Raw genomic sequence first — 6,091 nt, forward strand, 5'->3', positions numbered from 1 at the left:
CCGTGAAGCAGTATTTCTCCATGCCGCCCTCCCTCTAGCACCTGGCAATCACCCACTTCTTGGCTCTGAGGGCGACTACTCCAAGTACCCTATGTGAGCGGAATGATAAAATATTTGTCTTTCTGTGACGGCCTTATTTCACTCAGTGAGATGTTGTCGAGGTCCACCCATGTCATAGCATGTGTCACATTTCTTTTTTATGGCTGAAGAACATTCCAGTCTATGTATGTGCACGTTTTATTGGCCCACTCGTGGCCTCTTGGGTTGCTTCCACCTTTTAGCTATTTGAATAATGCGGCTGTGAATATGGGTGCACAAATACTCCTTTGTGTTCAGGACCCTGTTCTCAATTATTTCATGTGTATATTCAGAAGTGGGGCATATGGAAGCCTACTTTCAATTTTTTTAGGAGCTGCCATACTGTTTTCTGTCAATAATGCAATATTTTATATTTTAACCAACAGTGTATAAGGGTTTCCATTTCTCAACATCCTTGGCAATACTTATGTCTGTTCTTAAAACTTTATTTTTATTCAAGAAAAAGGTGGACAAGGCTCCGTACACTGTTCATACTCCAAATGTCTGCAATGGGCCGGGCTGGGCCAGGACAAAGTCGGGAGCCAGGAACTCAGTCCAGTTCTCCCACATGGGTGGCAGGATTCAGTCACTTAGGTCGTTTCCCACTGCCTCCCAGTGTAGGCCTTAGCAGAAAAGTAGAATCAGGAGCAGTGCCAAGCCTGAAACCCAGGCGCTGTGATACGGGATGTGGGCATCCCAGCTGGCAGCTTAATGGCTAGGCCAGATGCCTGTCCCATCTCATAGCTCTCCTAGTGGGTGTGATAAGGGATCTCATTGCGCTTTGAATGTACATTTCCCTAATAGGTAGTGATGGGAGTGTCTGTTGACTCTCTCTAGTTGTTCTTTGGAAAATATTGGTCCACTTGATGATGTTCCACAGGTTTCTTAGACTCTGTTCACGTTAATCTTTTTTCTTTTTGTTCCTCAGACTCAATAATTTCAGTTACCTTGTTTTCCAACTTGTTAACTCTTTCTTCTGTCTACTGAAATCTGCTCTTGAAAGCCTCTGTTGATATTTTCATGTCAGTCATTGTACTTTTTGGATCTGGGATATATTTTTTGTCTCTTCATGTTATCTTTTTTTTTTTTTTAAGATTTACTTATTTGAAAGTCAGTTACACAGAGAAGGAGAGGCAGAGAGAAGGAGAAGGTAGAGAGGTAGAGAGAGGGAGAGAGAGGTCTTCCATCCGATGGTTCACTCCCCAGGAGGCTGCAACGGCCAGAGCTGTGCTGATCCAAAGCCAGGAGCCAGGAGCTTCTTCCGGGTCTCCCACATGGGTGCAGGGGCTCAAGTACTTGGGCCGTCTTCTACTCTTTTCCCAGGCCATAGCAGAGAGCTGGGTCGGAAGTGGAGCAGCCGGGACTTGAACCGGCGCGCATACGGATGCTGGTGCAGCAGGCTGAGGCTTTACCTGCTATGCTGCAGTGCCGGCCCCTGATGTTTTCTATCTTAAGACTGATATTTCCATTATGTTCATGGATCACTTTCTTGACTTTGTCCATGTCATCTCTAAGTTCTTTGAGTCTATGAGGGATCCCAGCTAGTTAATGAAAAATACACACCGTGAAGACCTGTGGTGTGGTGTGGTGAGGTGAGTTAGGCCTCTACCTGTGATGCTGGTGGCCCATGTGAGTGCAGGTTTGAGTCCCAGCTGCTCCGTTTCCAATCCAGCTCTTTGCTAGTGTGCCTGGGAAGGCAGAAGACGCTCAAATGTGAGAGACCTGAATAGAGTTCTAGGCTCCTGGCTTCAGCGGGGCCGTCACAGCCATTTGGGGGATGAACCAGTGATGGAAAATCTCTTTCTGTCTGTAACACTGCCTTTTCAGATAAATCTCTCTCTCTCTCTCTTTTTTTTTTTTTTGACAGGCAGAGTGGACAGTGAGAGAGAGAGACAGAGATAAAGGTCTTCCTGTGCCGTTGGTTCACTCTCCAATGGCCGCCGCGGCTGGCGTGCTGTGGCTGGTGCACCGCGCTGATCCGATGGCAGGAGCCAGGTACTTATCCTGGTTTCCCATGGGGTGCAGGACCCACGTACTTGGGCCATCCTCCACTGCACTCCCTGGCCACAGCAGAGAGCTGGCCTGGAAGAAGGGCAACCGGGATAGAATCCGGCGCCCCGACCGGGACTAGAACTCGGTGTGCTGGCGCCGCAAGGTGGAGGATTAGCCTAGTGAGCCACGGCGCCGGCCTTCAGATAAATCTCAAACTAAAAATACAAATTCATACTAAGAAAAAAATATGCAAAGATGTCCATTTTTGGCAGCAAAATAGTTTATCATTTAATTCAATTTTCCATAAACTTTTAAAAATACTCATATTTAAGACAGTTTTAACTTTTGGCACAGTAAGTCTGCCATCTTGGGGACAATTTTGTTTAATTTTGTCATTTGAGTGGGCCATATTTCCTGTTTCTTTGTATTTTTTATGATTTTTTTTGGTGAACATTTGAATCTATAATATGGTAATTGTAGAAATGAGACTTTCACTTTCCCAGGGTTTTCTGGATTTTTACTCTTTGGTCTCTCTGCTGGGTTTGTTTGTGTCCTTGTGACGGGGATTTGGGCTGGCGTTTAAACCTCGGGTCTTCTTTGCTCCTGTGCCTCTCTCTCAGCGTGTGGTGACTGTAGAAATCCCCCTGCATATGTGGGTGCTTCTGAGTGTCTTGCCCCTTAACTGGCTCCCAAAAAGGGAAAAATAGGGGGAAAAAAAGAGCCTAGCTCTTTAAATAACCTGGGTACTACTTGCCGAGAGGGGAGGAGTTTGCAGCCACAGTGGCAAGGATGCCTAAAATATTAAACACACAATCCAAAAAATAAAAAGAAAGGGGGATCTGTGGGGAGCAACTGGGGGCAACTCGGACTAGACTGTTACTGGAATTAAGACTTATTCTATGCATCTGCTCTCCCACAATATGGCTCTGGGAGAGGAGGAAACAGCTTCTACACAGCTGCCTCCAGTTCAACCAATAAACAGCAGGACCTGCTCCTGATTGGAGGAGAGCAGCGTACTCGGCGTGTGGGTAGCAGAGTTGGGATTGGTGGAAGAGGACTATAAAGGAGGAGAGAGACAACATGCACCAGGAACATCTATCTGAAGGAACACCTGAGCAGCCCCCGAGAGAGCCGGCCGGCGGTGTGCCGCTCCCCCACGGAAGTGGGGAAAGTGGCAGGGGGAACCGCCCTTCCACGGAGGTGGAAGGGACGGCAGCCAACCCAGAAAGAACCAGCAGCAAACCCGGGGAGGGCCGAGCAGACAAAAGAACAGCGCAGGGTCCTGTGTCGTTCCTCTGCGAAGAGGGGGAGCGACATAATGGATTGTGTGTTTAATATTTTAGGCAACTATAAAATTGTTTTCCAGAGTGACTACGTCATTTTATATTCCCAACAGCAATGCGTGAGAAATCTAGTTTCATCACATGCTCAATAGCTTTTGGTTTTGTTATTTAAAACATTTTTAGGGACTGACACTGTGACATACCCAGTAAAGCTGCCACCTGCAGTGCCAGCATCCCATATGGGTGCCAGTTTGAGACCCGGCTGCTCCACTTCTGACCCAGCTCTCTGCTATGGTCTGGGAGAGCACCAGAAGATGGCCCAAGTGGGAGACCTGGAAGAAGCTCCTGGCTCCCAGTTTCAGACTGGTGCAGCCTGGTCATTGTGGCCATTAGGTGAGTGAACCAGAGGATGGAAGACCTCTCTCTCTCTCTCTCTCTGCCTCTGCCTCTCTGTAACTCTGCCTTTTAAACCAGTAAATAAAAAAAATAATTTTTTTAAAGTTTTATTTATTTTATTTGAAAGGCAGAGTTACATAGAGGCAGAGAGATCGATCGATCGATCAATCGATAAATATTCCATCCTCTGGTTCACTCCCCAAATGGCCACAATGGCTGGAGCTGCTCTGATCTGAAGCCCAGAGACTGGAGCTTCTTCCTGTTCTCCCATGCAGGTCCAGGGGCCCAAGGACTTGGGCCATCTGCTTTCTCAGGCCATAGCAGAGAGCTGGATCAGAAGTGGAGCAGCTGGGACTTGAACCAGTGCCCATATGGGATGCCAATGCTGGAGGGGGCGGCTTTACCCACTATGCCACAGTGCCAGCCTCTAAAATCTCTTTTTAACCATTCTGATAGATGTGTAGAGATATCTCATTATGATTTCTATTTGCATTTTTTAAATGGCTATTGGAGTTGAAAAGGTGTTTGAATGCTTATTTGCTACCCATATATTCCTTTCAGTGAAGTGTCTCTTCACGTCCTTTCCCTAGTTCCTAATTGGATTCTTATTACTGAGTTTTGAGAATTAAAAGTTATACATTCTAGAGAGCACTATGCAACTATCAGTATGGCCAAACTCCAGAATGATGAAGACACTAGGGGGCCAGCACTGTGGCTCAGTGGGTTAAAGCCCTGGCCTGAAGCGCCGGCATCCCATATGGGCGCTGGTTCGAGACCCGGCTGCTCCACTTCCAATCCAGCTCTCTGCTATGGCCTGGGAAAGCAGTAGAAGATGACCCAAGTCCTTGGGCCGCTGCACCCGTGTGGGAGACCTGGAAGAAGCTCCTGGCTCCTGGCTTCGGATTGGCGCAGCTCCAGCTGTTGCGGCCATCTAGGGAGTGAACCAGTGGGTGGAAGACTTCTCTCTCTCTCTCCTTCTCTCTGTAACTCTGTCTTTCAAATAAATAAAATAAATCTTTAAAAAAAAAAGAATGATGAAGACACTAAGTGCTGACTAGCAGGTGGAACAACAGGAACTCACTTTCATTTCTGGGAGGAATGCAAACTGGTTCAGCTGCTTTGGAAAAGTTTGGCTGTTTCCAAATGGGCTAGGTTAGGGCTTAAATTAATTTTCCAGGTTCTTGCCTTTATTTAAACAAGAATTCTAAATAGAGGCCCAAACACGGCATGCAGTGTGATAATTTTTTTAAAAATATTTTATTTATTTGAGAGGTAGAGTTACAGACAGTGAGAGGGAGAGACAGAAAGGTCTTCCATCTGCTGGTTTACTCCCCAGATGGCCACAATGGCCAGAGCTGAGCCGATCCAAAGCTAGGAGCCAGGAGCTTCTTCCAATCTCCCCACATGGGTCATGGGTGCAGGGGCCTAAGTCTTGGGCCATCTTCTACTGCTTTGCCGGGCCACAGCAGAGAGCTGGATTGGAAGAGGAGCAGCTGGGACTGGAATTGGCGCCCATATGGGATGCTGGCGCCGCAGGTGGAGGATTAACCTACTGTGCCACAGTGCCGGCCCCAGTGTGATAAATTTTATTTACAACATGAGAAAAATACACAGGCCCATTAATACTTTATCAGGGGAGAATGGGGCCAAAGAAAGGGAATTACCATACCCTGCTCTGCTCAACCTGAATCCATGTGGAGGAGACAGTGAGCTTGGAGAGAGAGGTGAGTGGATAAGTGTGGTTGACACAGAAAATGGGATATTTAGCCCTAAAAAGAAATGAGCTATGAGACGATGAAAAGATACGGAATTTTAAAAAATATTTATTTGAGAAGTGGAGTTACAGTGAGAAGGAGAGGTATCCACTGGTTCACTCCCTAAATTTCTGCATCATCCGGAACTGGGCCAATCTGAAGCCAGGAGCCAGGAGCTTCTTCCAGGTCTCCCATTTGGGTGCAGGGGCCCAGACGCTTGGGCCATCTTTCACTGCTTTCCCAGGCCATAGCAGAGAGCTGGATCGGAAGAGGAGCAACAGGGACTAGAACCTGCACCCATTCGGGATGGCTGCACTGCAGGCGGAGGATTAACCTACTGCGCCACAGCACGGGCCCCCTGTGGAAATGCGTATTAGTAAGTAGAAGAAGCCGGTCTGAAGAGGCTCTGTGCTGATCCCAAATGCACGACATTCTGGAAAAGGCCAGGCTATGGAGACAGCAGAAATAATGTGGACAAGATCAGAGAGAGTGTTAAGTCCATGAGCTGGAAGCCGCAGCTTCTTCGTTTTGTCATGTTCATCTACCTGTCAATCAGGGGTCCCTCCCCAGGGAGTACCTTCTCTTACC

This window comes from Oryctolagus cuniculus, chromosome 10 (assembly GCF_051225735.1).
Source record: "Oryctolagus cuniculus isolate XC-2025 breed Fujian yellow rabbit chromosome 10, ASM5122573v1, whole genome shotgun sequence".
Classification (NCBI taxonomy): Eukaryota; Metazoa; Chordata; class Mammalia; order Lagomorpha; family Leporidae; genus Oryctolagus; species Oryctolagus cuniculus.